The 14330-nt window shown below is 35.8% G+C and overlaps 1 long non-coding RNA gene across 1 annotated transcript; it reads right to left on the bottom strand.

Annotated features, from left to right (window-relative positions):
- Positions 1–497: 497 nt before the first annotated feature.
- On the bottom strand, positions 498–10098 carry LOC133780492 (uncharacterized). The gene is made up of 3 exons (XR_009869362.1): positions 9951–10098; positions 9761–9844; positions 498–699 (listed from the first exon to the last, which is right to left on the bottom strand). It is a non-coding gene; the product is annotated as an uncharacterized LOC133780492 (long non-coding RNA).
- Between the last annotated feature and the right edge of the window lie 4232 nt (positions 10099–14330).

Genomic DNA, 14330 nt, shown 5'->3' with positions numbered 1-14330 from the left:
ATCCACCACTGGGACTCAAACATTCACAAACAATCAAGATATAACAGTTTATCGGAGTATTCAAATATTTCCATTCACATGCATAGCTATGCTAATAAGCACGCCTCAATATCATCATGCAATAGTCAAGGGCCAGGCCCTATCAGTATCTCATGCTCCCTATTAATCAAGAAAATATCAGCATTCGTATTCCATTCTAATCGTTTAAACATATAGCCATGTATACACAATTACCAAACCCTTAGTCGAGCTTGTCTTTAACGGCGAATGTACATGTCCAGCTAGTATTCAAGAACCGTTAAACCTAGGACACTCTGATACCAAGTTGTAACGCCCTGGATAGCCAAGACCGTTACACTGTGTGTTTACAAATGTGCAAGACTTGCTAATCAAGTCATTTAGTTAGAAACGTGTTACTGAAACTAAAGTTGAACTAGGGTTAAAAGATTTTGGTCATAAAAGTTTCATTTCTTATAATTAAACATTTTTACATGGGATCCCAAAAGTAGTAATGTTAAAAGAAAGTTTACAAAATTTAAACATTAAAATACGATCGCTAGCCACTCTAAGGCAAAACAAACAATTAGGCTTTCCTCGTCATGTACCACTCCTCGGCCGTGGCGGCTGATCAGCTGACTATGTACATTCAACCCCAAAGCTCTCCATCTTAGGACTGGTCCGCTATGCCCTTGCCTTTACCTACACCACGTAGCATCCGTGAGCCAAGGCCCAACAATAAAACACAATAACAAAGCATAATCATCTAACAAACAACCAGATAACTCATACAGTATAATCATATACTCAACATTCCAAATATTCACAATAATCAAGTATTCAGCATACCAAGTTCATCATTTCATACGAACAACCAAATCACATATGATAACCAGGGTCAGTGCCCTTAGGCCGCACCCTCTATTTATCCCACTGACTCCGGCCCGCTTAAACCGAGCTCAGTGATTATCAAGCTGTCCTCAGCTACCAGTGGCCGAGCCGTGCCCTGTGTGAAAATATTGATTACGGCACTCTTACGGCATTTATCACATGTCCCATGGAATAATACCATCTATGACATTATACATATATAGGGAGCCCTTAGTCCCAACGCAATCACATAACTGGGTGTAGTTTTCTTACCTTTAGATTCTGATAGATTTGTTCAATTCAACTTACAAGCACAATCTCGTCCGAGCCCTAGCGTACACCTAGTCACGGTCATAAGTTAGAACCACACCAAACTTAAATTCTAAAACCTAACCTCAGGACCAATCTCGAGCCCTCGGGAAGCTCTAATTCCACCAAACGGGGTGGTAGAATCAAACCCCGAGCCCCCAGGCAAAAACCCTAGGAAATAACCCAAAAATCCCCTTCTGGGAACAGGGTAGCATTACAGCGCCCTACAGTGGGCGCTACAACGCTACAAACAGATCCCAAACAACCTCTGACCACAAGGCCTAGTGCTGTAGCGCCCAAAGGCTAGCACTACAGCGCTAGTCACAGTACTGCTAACCCTGTCTTCCCCTTCTTTCGATTTTCCCCGAGCCAAACCTCTCCAAAACTCAACCAAACCTCCACCATACCCCTAAGCAAGTCTACCAACATCTCCAACTCACCCCAAACAACCTAACCATATGAAATTCAATCACATGCACCCCAAAACAAGGAAATCACCATGGTTGAGCTTAAAGCTCAAAACTCAGTAAAACATAGTAGAAATCTCAGAACTTAAAGTTAGAACTTCTTACCATTGATGGATGAATTCGACCTAGGTTATTCTCCACACTTCCTTAGCTTTTACTCCTCAAAACTTCAGCCTTAATTCCCTAGAATTTCCATCAAAACTCAGCTCAAAATCCATTTTAACACCAAAAACCAGAAACTGAATAACAACCTCAAAATCTTACCCTAATTGGATGAGTAATCTCTGCTAATCCCTCAAGCCAAGTCAAGAACCCTAGTGTTGAGCCTTAGCCTAAGCCTTCCCTGAAGCTAAGCTCCAAATTCCTTCAAGAAATGGAGAAGTAATCCCAAATCGAGAGAGAGAGAGAAGAGACTCCCACTTTTCCTTCTTCCTTTTCCTTCTTCTTTTCTTTTCTTCAGACTTCTAAAACTTTCTACATAATCCACTAAGGCATAAAGGAGCATGACCCTTGTCTCTGATTCTAAACACCAAAAGACCATATTGCCCTCCCACTTAAAACTAAGCTTTTAAACATCTTAAGGGCATTTTGGTCACTACTCCCTATTCCCGCTAATTCCTCGAGTGTCTCTAATATTTACCGCTTACTTCCTGACACCTAGCTAATTACCAACTATATTCCTCAATATCAAATAATCTCCAATATATTTCCTAAATTCCCATATGTACCCCCAGGGTCGCCCCGAGCCGGGTATAAATCCCCGCCGTGACTTTTTTCGCTAACCCGCTCACTAGGATCGCCTCAAGTCACAAGCTACAAATATATCCACATAATAATGTGGTCTCAAAAATTTATCACAGATATTTACATTTATGCCCTCAACGGGCCAAAATTACGAATATTCCCTTCTAACCTAATCAGGGCCTACATGCATACTAATAGACATAGTCATGCATCACAGATATCCAAATAATCTTATAAAATATGTTTTTAATCATTTAAATCACATATAATCCAGTTATGCCTTCTCGACAAACTAATCAAGGGCCTTAAGCCTTATTAGTAAATTTGGGTCGTTACAATAATTATAGTAATTATCCTGCCAAATTTCCAAATATTATGATTAATATACGGTGCCAAAAGCATGGTTCAAACAGTCAATTACATGCGTACTTTTTTTACGAGTGGAAAATAGACTGTTTGAACTCTGTTTTTAACAACATAAATTATTCATAATTTTTCAAAAATTATCGGGATATCTACTATAAATATAATGTATACTGTCATATAAAACAAATTGGGTTATAGTTTCTCTAGATGTCAAAAACATAAAAATGACACTACGGTAGTGGCGTTTTGAGGTCATGTACCCAAGAATTCGCCTAAAAGTTAAACTAAATATTTATGTTCAGTTTTAAAATGTGGTCAAATGAATCTAATAAAATTTATAGTTTTTTTCTAAATAAACTAACTTCTCAAATATATATATGTTAAATATATTTTTGTTGGGAAATTTTATAGTGGGAATGCCACTTGTTGCCCCTACCAGTAGGTGATGAGGACACCAAGACTAAAGATCCAAGTCTAGTTCCAGTTGGTCTGGTGATGAGGGCGTGAGCCAAAAGACTCAGTTTAGGAGCTTGATGAGTCTTATTGTATTTTGTCATCTTGTATTTTTTTTATTTAGTCTTTGTTTATTTTGTGAAAAGTCAAACACTTGACTTGTGTGAGTCCAAGAGTCCTCTTGTCTTTTATTTTCGGTTTTCATTAGGGAGACAAAAGGCTTGTCTTTAATTTTTGGTTTTCATTAGGAAGACAAAGGGCTTGTCTTTAATTTTTGGTTTTCTTTAGGAAGACAAAGGGCTGTCTTGATGTAATTTTCGCCTATATTAGGCCTTTGTAAACGTTTGGGAATGGCAGATTTTGATGAAATGAAAATTGAGAGGTTTTCTTCTTGAGTTCTTGAAGAGACTATTCGAACTTATCAAGGGTATTCCTTGTGGCGTTCAATCCGACTTATCAAACGGATTCCCATCCCCGTTTGTGGCGTCTTCCTCATACCAAGGTTCGTGCTTGGCTAAGCATTGGGTCGCGGTTCTTCATTCCCATTTCGTGTGTTCTTGGTGGCTGCCATATTTGGTGTCGGGTTTCACCACAATCGTTGGTGTGGTTCGTATCAGTAGGGGCGTCTCTGTTTTAGGCATGTTGACAAATTATTATCTAAATTATTTTGTATGATGATATACTTTGTAGTTATAGTAGGCATCCTACCAATTTTTGAGAAATTCTTAATAATTTACAATGCTGATAAATAGAGTTCAAAATAATTAGTTGCACGCGGAAAGAAAAAAGACAAGCATGCAATTGATTGTTTGAACCATGTTGTCGGCACCATAAATTATTCAAAAATTCCCGAAAACTAGTGGGGTGTCTTTTATAACTACAATGTACACTGTCCTATAACAAAATTAGGCTATAATATTTTCACGTATTGAAAACAATTATGCCCCTTTCAGTAGGAGAAAAATAGCACCCCCACTGGAACGTCCTGAATTTGTTATTAAGGCTGAGTGGCTTAGCTACAGCGCTTGAAGGGCTTAATTGGGATTATATGAGCGAGTAATGGATTATGTGTGATTATGTGATATAAATAAATTGTGTGGTAATGTGATTAGATATGCATGTTTCTGTGTATTAAATATGCATGTGGGCCCATCTATGTGAATAGGGGCATGTTTGTAATTTTTTCCTATTGAGGGCATAAATATAATTATGTATGTGCTATGAGTAAGACCCCAGTGTTATGGGCATATATTTGATATGTGTGGTCAGAGACGATCCTAGGGAATAGATTAAGGGAATATTCACAACAGGGCCGAGTACAATTCTCGGGGGAGCCTAGGGGTATTTTGTGAACATAGTTCGTGTTCGGGAATTACCGAGTAAAGGGTGGTGATTTAGTGTTTGTTTAAGAGTGTCGGGGATTGAATGGGGATTTATAGGATTACTTGAGGATTAACGGGAAATGTGGAAAATTACAATTTTTCCCTTGGGGCCATTAAAGGATAAGAGTATGCTTAAAGGGTGTTTTGGTCATTTAGAGGGGATAGATACAACCTTAGAGTGACTCAGCCAACTTAAAGTGTGTAGAACTTATAAGAACACTTAGAACATATAGGAAGACTCTTAGCCTATCTCTCTCTCTTTCTCTCTCTCTCTCAAGGCTCTCTCTCCCCCTCTTGGTCTTGGAGGAGCTTTGATAATTTTGAAGAAAACTACCCAGGAGCTGAAGATTTGAGGCTAGGGATCTGGGGAAAACAAGCTGGAAGTACATAAGAACTAGTCTAAGGTCGGAATTGTCACTGAGGTAAGATTCAAAACAAGTTTTCTTATTGAATTATGTGGTTTATTCTAAGAGTTTTAAGGCTTAAGTTTTGGTTTGAATGTTTGAATTTTAATGGTTTATGAGCTAAGAATTTGGGGTGGTTTTGCTAGTCATGTTGTGTTGTTATAAGTTTGCGATGTAAATCTGAGTTTGTTGCAAATTTAGGTAGGAATTTGGTGATGTTATCTTGAGAAAATGCATGGGATTTATGAGTTCGTAGGCTCGAGCAGTGGCCCTGTTCTTCAGGCATCGTGGCCCGCATGAACAAAAATGCTTGGGAGCCTCTATCCTTGCCCAGGCGTCGTGGTGCATGTTGAGGCGCATCGCGGCCTGTGTCCCCTTGGCGAGAGCCCATGGCTCTTTGACTTGAGAACGTCGCAGCTCAAATAGGAAATTTTGGCCAAATGAAGGTTTTAGGCTCGGGAAGGATTCTACTACCCGATTTAGTAGAATTCGAGGTCCCGGGGGCTAGTATGTTATTCCAAAGGCTTTTCATTGATTTAGATCATGATGGATATTTATTAATATGTTGTGACTAGGCCTTACCGCTCAGGCTAGGAATTTGGAGTCAGGCTTGGGATCACTTTGCGTTGTCAGCCCGGGACACCATGTAAGAGAACTGTTTGTGTCTGTAGAGCTATGTGATGTGTACTTTTGTATGTATTGATTATAATTGTTATGCCATACATGTGATTATGACTATCGGTAAGAGTCGGGATCGTCAAGTGTCGAAAGCGGCAAGATCCGGAAGCGACAAGGGACCGAGATCGACGTTAAGCATGATGAATGCCAGGGCGAGACCCTCAAGGGTGTTGTACACATTCGCTTGGCTAGTGTAACGCTCCACGTCACTATGGCTGCTTCCTAGAATGATGACTGGCACTACAAACCAACACGAGTCTTTCCAACATGCTTTGTTCTCACTCGTATGCTTCCTAGGAAAACTTCTTAAAAGGTTACCCATCTTGATATTACTCCAGGCCAAGCACGCTTAACTTTGGAGTTCTCAAGTGATGGGCTACCGAAAAGAAGATGCATCTTGTTGATATAGGTAGTACTCATCAATCCATTTAAGCCCTCTATAACTATGTAGTCCCATACCTACACAGTCTTAGAATCATCACACTTGACCTTCCCTAGGCAGTGTGGGATTGCACAGCTTTTTACCCAGTCTTTCCCCCTGCGGATCACGAGATTCTGACTGTCACAGCTAGGATCACAGACTTGGTGCCAGATAATGCACCTCGATCGGTGGAGGCTGCTAATGTGGTATTGTGTTGTTGTGTTATTGTACTGCCGTGTTATTATATTGTTGTGTTATTGTACTTTTGTGTTACTATATTGTTGTGCTGATGTACTATTAGGTTGTTATGCTAGTATGCTACTGTGTTGTTATACTGCTGTAATGTTGTGCATTCCAATAGAAATGTGTAATTACTTGCTGTCATTGATTAAGTATGTATTTGTTGAAGTGAATTATTATATGATTTGCTGTGAAGTTCTCTTGCTGAGCCTCGGTTCACAGGTGCTCTGTGGTGTAGGTAAAGGCAAGGAAAAGGGTCGAACAACCATGAGTTGGAGGGCATGGAGCAGTGTGTACATGTTTGGCCTACCTGGCCGCCACACCTGTGGTGTTTTGAGGAGCGGATATAGATGTTTGATTTTGTCGCCTAAGTCGACTATAAAGTAACAATTTGATTTGTAAATATGTTTCTAAACAGTATTTTGTGATCCCAATGTAACACTTTTATAATTTTAATGAATGACCACCCCTTTTATACTTAATTTTCATTAACCAAGTCTTCTTTTTTAAATTAACCACACTTTTTGGTCTATACCTCGACTAGTGAGCTAATGGCACATTTTAAAATCACATGGTAACGATTCTGGGGTAGTAGGGTGTTACACCCACTATAGAATTCCCCTATTTTTTTTTAGATTTATAGGTTATATTAATTTAGAAAAGATGTACACGTTAATTTAAATATAGTCAAAAAAAATTATTATTATTCAATAGATTTTTTTTCAAATTAAAACATTTATACAATTAAAAAGGTTTCAAAAATCCATATAAAATGACTTTTAAATGTAATGTGTGCACACACTAAAAACGTTTACATTTTAAGCTAAGAAATATTGTAGCTACCCTAAATGTTTAAACATAATTAAAATAGTCATTCCAAAAGTGTAGACTCCTCGAAAGTCATGCCACATGTATATCTTTGCAAGCAGACACATGTTTCAACTTTTCTTTGTCCTTAGTTACTTTATGAACAACTAGGTAAGCGATAACACTTAGTAAAATCAATATGAAAAAATAGAACAGAATAAAACAATAGGAACCAATGACTAAGTCATTATTCGCACAACAGATATCTTACACACTTAGGGTTTCACCCTAATCAAACAATTCAAGAATGCATTTGCATCCTGATGGTATCTCAATTCCTTGAGCAGAACCAGTGAAACATAAACCTTGAATAAAAACCAATCCAAAACAGAAGCAGAACAATAGCCAATAATATAGTTTGACCCTACAAGCCAATTCGGGAGTTGACAAAAGTATCCCCTAGTATCTCAGCTCAAATCATAGTGGAGACTCAAGTCTCTGCACTAATATCTAAATCATGAATCCCTCTCGAGGGTAACCATTAGTTACCTAGGGTATTTATACTAACATGCGCAGTAGTTAACCAGACCAAATAATAACATTTCACAATGGAGCATAAGCACCCCTAGGATCGTTCAGACTCCTAAGTTTACCCAGTATACTTATCTCCTGGCTAATTCTCACGGTCGCGAACCAGAATAAAATAACATATCACAATGGAGCATAAGCACCCATAGGATCGTTCTGACTCCTAAGTTTATCCAGTATACTTATCCCAAAGGTCCCGGGAGTAACCCGAACCACCAATACACAACAATCTCATGTGGAGCGTAAGCACCCCTAGTAATTGTCTCCAAATGAGACATCTCCTCTAACTACCGTATAAGCCCTACTTCTAGCAAGCAGTGCACTAGTTCATTCAAGTTGTAGACATGTAAATCACAGACTGATTTACCAGCTGTCCTTTGCTACACACGGGCAATCTTCCCACAAAGAATCCCATCTTATTAGCCAACATTGTAACTAGCATACAGTGTACTCAGATTAATTATTGCATTATAGTATATTATCATTCTACTTTGGGGCGTTAAGGTCACAATCGAATACCCACCAATGGTATTTGCGTCCTCAAACGTTTTAAGCCATAATGATATTTAAGGTTTTCAGGAAAATTTCCTCGACAGGTCTAGCTATTTGAAAGTTGGATTCTACAAAATTTTCTGCTCTATTTTCACTATCGGGCCTAGCTGGAAAATATGATTTTGGAAGCTTTCAAGCTTTACCAATTTTAGCCTTTCTTTGATAAGTTACCAAAAATCCAATAATTTTTTGTGAAATCACATAAGTCATAAACTTTGATAAATTAGGTTAATTTAATTGATTAAAAAATAATTATAAAGATATTTATTAAACTTAGTTTGATTTTAAGAAAAATTAAGAGAAAGCTGATTTTATTTTACAAAGATAGTTTAATCCATTTCTTTGAAAAATTAGGGTTTTGGACCCTTTTTAATTTCTTAAACAAAATTTCATTAATTAATAAAATTATTACTTTTCTAGTATCCAAATTAACCATAATAATTATATACTGTGTTAAACTCAAATCTATAATTAACAAGATTACACTACATTTCCTAGCCAAACACTTAGAAAATTTCCCATTTTTTTCTAAGTATAAAATTTTGTTCATTTTAGCTCTAAGTTTCCTTCTTTAAAAAATTATATTTTGAAAAATATAAGTCTAAAAACTCTCAAAATTTACAGAGCCAATCTTGGCTATTCCAAGAAGTTTCTTACGAAATTTTATACAAAAATAACCATTTTTACTTAGTGAAAACTATTTTCGTATGTCCCCCTTCAAAACTACCCAGGGAAAACATGATCTTTTTCTTGAATTTTGGAAAATTAGAAAAATCATTTCATTCATTATTTAGGTTTGGAATTTCTTAGGCCCACACTAGGATTTTTAGACATTATCAGTACAAAAAAATAGGTCATTTGAACAATTTTCTCTCAGTTAAATGGGTTCCCAAATATGGCTATCTAGAAGTTATTTTGAGCTTCCAAAATATTTTGCTTGACTTTGAAAAATCATATCTCTTAGCATTTTAAAAAAATTTCTTTGAAACTTTACCAATTGTTTTATCAATATCAAAATAGTGTCTATTCTAAAATCAGCTATAAATACATTAATTTACCTATGGAACTCACTGTCAAATGTTGGTTATTTGTACAGTTTTTTAAAGTCATTTTTCAGATTGCACACCAATTTTGTAAAAATCATAACTTAGCCATTTCGAAACCTTTTTGAACGTTTCTACACACTACTAATAGCTAATCTTCGTAAAATACACCATGGAACTAAGAAAATCTAGAAACATATTCATATAAGTTTCGTTTGACCCATTGGAAATCATGACTTTTTTCTCACATAAAATCATAAATTGTCTATGGAATGTTGGGTTCCATCACTAAACAACCATCCAAACATCCTTGCAAGTATGACCAGAAAAAACATAAGAGTTATTACAGTTTTCATAATGAATTTAAGCACATCAAATTACTCAAACATGGCAGATTATTCAAAAACCAAACATAAATATGATGGAGGTGACCATATACCTCTTGTAGACAACTTGGTTGGTTTGGATGACCTCTAGCATTTATATCCTTTGCTCAAACCTTTAGTCTACATATTTTCACTCCCTACAATTCAAACATTAAGTTTACACAAGCCAAGAAGTGCAACTAAAAGAAAGAAAAAAAACCAACAAAACTTACAACTTTGACAAAGAAAAGTCTAGACTTTTACCTTTGGATGTTCTAACTTTGTATAGTTTTCCTTAGCTTAAAACTAGGACCAATTGGTTTATGACTATGTGTATAGAAGGAAGGAGATGAAAGAATGAGATATTAAGTGAGGAAATGGTGTGAAAAATTCAGAGGGAGACAAGTTGGTGGTAGACCAAGCTTGGAGAGAAAGTTGAGAAAAAACTTGGCCACAAAGTTTTGTGAAATGAACAAAGGAAGACTTGTTTGACTTACTCTTTTTATATGGTGTAAAAATGGAACTTGAGATGACCTTTCTACCCTCCTAGGCCGCCCCTCCTAATGATGTTTAAGCCTAAATTTTTGTTTTAATTTAACTCGCTTTAGTTAATTAATCCTAGGCTTAATTGTGTGTTTTCTAAAAAAGTTACCAATTGATAATACTTTTCATACCTCACCAAATTGAAATCTTAACCTAGGGTAATTAAATGAAATAGATCTTGTCATTTAATTTAAGTAGTAAAAATCCTATATTTATAACTCATGTAATTTAATTAGCCAAAATCTCATTTTTGGCTAAATGTGCATTTTTCACAAAAATGCATTTTTAAAGATTTTTCATACAAAAATCAAACTTTTTTTTACCTTAATATAAATTAATCCAATAATTTAATGCCCAATAATATTTTGTCATAATTATACTTCTAAAATAATATTTTATCCAAGAATTCACCAGATAGGGTTTCCATTTCTGCACAGGACCGAAATGCTCGATTTGTCACCAAACCGCACACTTCACACTTTGGCTAACAATAAAAACATGAAATTTTCTTCTCAAGCATACATATTTATAGTAATATTATTACATAACTCACCACCTCGTTCTTAGATACTAGTAGGTACCCAAAACATGGGGCGTTACATATATATTTTGGCTTTGGATGTAGTCTCATTTTTTTACCAACGGCATAATTAATCTAGCTTTAAAAATAATAATTAAATATTAATCGTGTATGCAATGCTACATATTTTGTCTAACAAATTGTATTTTACAGTCTATACATGTAACATCCCAAAAATGCTAATAAGGTTTAGTGCCTTGATTAGCGTGTCGGGATGCCATAATTGGATATATGTGTGATTAACTAATTAAATGCGTGACTATGTGGCATGCATTATTTATATGATAATATGAATATATGTTGATATGCATGTTTATGAGTATTAAATATGCATGTGGGCTCGTTCTTCTTTATAAGGGCATATTTGTAACTTTGACATGTTGCATGCATAAATGTGATTATACGTGTTAAATGATTGAGACCACATAATTATGAGGATATATTTGTAGTATTCGGCTTGAGGCGATCCTAGTTAGCAGATAAGCGGAATAGTCACGGCGGGGTTTAATACCCGGCACGGGGTGAGCCTAAAGGAATTTTGGGAAACTTAACGTCTATTTGAGATTTATTGAGTAACGGGTAAGTATTTGGTAGTTAATTAGGCATATCGGGATTAATAGGACGACTCAAGGAATTAGCGGGAAACGGGACAAATGACCATTTTGCCCTTATGGGCAACAAAAGGGCTGAGTTAATCTTAGGGGGCATTTTGGTCCTTTTAATTAAGATATAGGTAGGATACGCTTCAGGAAAACTCATACCCAAATAGAACCTCCCTCAACACTCTCACTCTCTCCAAACCCCCTTTGGAGTACTTAGAAGCTGAGGGAAATTCTTGAAATTTTGATAAAGTGCTATCTCAAGCAGCTTACATTGATAAAGTGCTTGAACGTTTCTCAATGACAAATTCCAAGAAAGGGCGTCTACCGTCCCGCCATAGAATTCATCTTTCAATGAAGCAATCTCCCCATACTCCTGAAGAGGAAGATGCAATGAGAAAAGTTCCTTACGCATCTGCAGTTGGAAGTCTAATGTATGCCATGTTGTGTACTAGACTAGATATATGCTATGCAGTGGGAGTAGTGAGCAGGTATCAGTCAAACCCAGGACCGGAACATTGGATAGCAGTTAAGCATATCCTGAAGTATTTGAGACGGACTATGGATTATATTTTAGTCTACAAGGGTGGTGTACTGAACCCTGTAGACTACACCGATTCAGATTTTCAAACTGATGTTGATGACAGGAAGTCTACTTCTGGAATGATGTTTACTCTTGGGGGTGGAGCTGTGATTTGGAGAAGCGTAAAGCAGTCTGCAATCTCAGATTCCACCATGGAGGCTGAGTACATAGCCGTGTCAGAAGCAGCTAAGGAAATAGTCTGGCTAAATAAGTTCTATTCGGATCTTGGTGTTGTTCCAGAAATGTATAAACCGCTTATGTTGTTTTGTGACAATATAGGAGCAATAGCCAACTCGAAAGAACCTCGAAGTCACAAGAGGAGTAAGCATATAGAAAGGAAGTATCACATTATTCGAGAATATGTGGCCAGGGAGATGTGAAGGTTATGAAGATTGCAACTGAAGACAATCTTGCGGATCCGTTTACAAAGACACTACCAGAAGCTACATTTGATAAGCATATCAAGGAGATGGGATTAGTAGAATTAAGGCATTACTTTCAATTAGTGCAAGTGGGAGTTTGTTGGGGTTTTATGTCTTAATTAAAACTCAAATTCTTTGTAATCTCATTTTATTATCAATAAAATGATAGAAATCATTTTTTGACTTGGTCAATCACTTTGCTCACATGTTTTATTTTCATGATTATTTGTTTAATATAAACTTCTATTAAATCCCGAGCATATAGCTAATCTTATTTATAGTGACGTCATCACAATGGAATATAAATATGATTATATGTTCAAAATAAGTTAGTCCTAAGATTAGTCAGTGCACAGGATTTACACTGACTTGCCAATCTACGATATGATCTACTTACACATTACAGTGTTATGTTCTTTCCAGAACATTAGCAAAGTAGATAAGATCGGATGTATTTGTTACATCGGACAGGACTGATATTGACAGTTGATAAGATAAGTAAACATACCGTTATTATCTATTCTAGTCATATCATATAGTTAACCATAGGTCAATTCAATCTCAATTCTGAGTGGTTAGTCTTCTAACTGATTGTATTATTTGAGTTCTTTGACTTGTTCGTTACCAGCTTACCCTATGGACCAGCCCATACTTACATCTTGGGAACTCGGTAGTATAATTGAGTGAGAGTGTTAATCATAGATATGAACATCTATAGCTTCTGATGAAGAAGTGAAACAATGGTTTCCTTTTAGTTTGGTTCAAGGTGTTAAATGATAGAGATCTCATTTCAGTAATTAAATTAGTTTACTGAAATATCATTTACAAGGAACTAAGTGTTTTAAGGATAAAATACAAAGAGGGGTAAAACAGTATTTTAGTCCTGTCTCATTGTAGACCGTCTATAGAGGATTGAATGACAATTATGGTTGTAACAATGGATAATTAATAGCGTATCTATATTTGTTATAGAGAGTTCTATGAATTCAAGAGTGCAATTCCAAGTCTATAGTGGAGTCACAAGGAATTAATAAGTTAGTAAATTTATTTGTTAGATTTATGATAATTTATTGGAGCTTGATTTCATAGGCCCATGGTCCCCATTGTACCTTGGATAAAATCATCTAGGTAGTCTCAATTAATTGATTTAATCATCAATTAGAATTATCAAAGTTAACCAGGTCAATTTTGGATAGTTTCACAGAGTTGTGTAATTTTGAGAAGAAAAAAGAAATTATTGCATATTTATTAATTAAGATAAATTGGTATCTAAATTAATAAATAAATTTAAATCAAGGTTCAAATTATAAATAATTAATTTGATAAATGATTTAAATAATTATTTAATTAATTAAATCAATAGAAAATAATACAGGCCTTGATTTTAAGTCCAATGGGCTTATAATCAAATGGGAAATTTCACGGGCCTATAGCCCATGATAATTTCGACCTAGGGCTTCAAAATGGCTATTATTTTATTGATTTTTTAATTAAATTAAATGGCCTAATTGATTCTATAAAAGGAGTGCTTAGAGAGAAGTCAAAAAAAGAAGTCACAAGTCAGATTTTCTGATAGTTTTAGATTCTCTCTAAACACAAGTCCTTTTCTAAACCTCTTTGTTATTTTCTCTTCTTCTCTCTATATCTATCTCATGTGTTGAGAATTTCTCACACTAGTCTAGGTGGTTCTAAGGATACATTGGAAGATTGTGAAGAAAATAGAAGATCGGTTCAGTTTCTTGATAATACTCTGCGGTAGAGAGGATACAAGAGTTAGAGAAACTGAAGGAAGGACTCTTTAATTCCGCTGCGAATACTGTAAGTATTCTATTCTTTGTTTCTCTTTGAATTCAATTTTAGAAACATGTTTTAGGCTATCTCGTATTAATTTTTTTAATATTAGATATACATGAAAAT

This window comes from Humulus lupulus, chromosome 5, assembly GCF_963169125.1.
Source record: "Humulus lupulus chromosome 5, drHumLupu1.1, whole genome shotgun sequence".
NCBI classification, from domain to species: Eukaryota; Viridiplantae; Streptophyta; class Magnoliopsida; order Rosales; family Cannabaceae; genus Humulus; species Humulus lupulus.
This window is presented reverse-complemented; position numbering and strand designations above follow the sequence as displayed.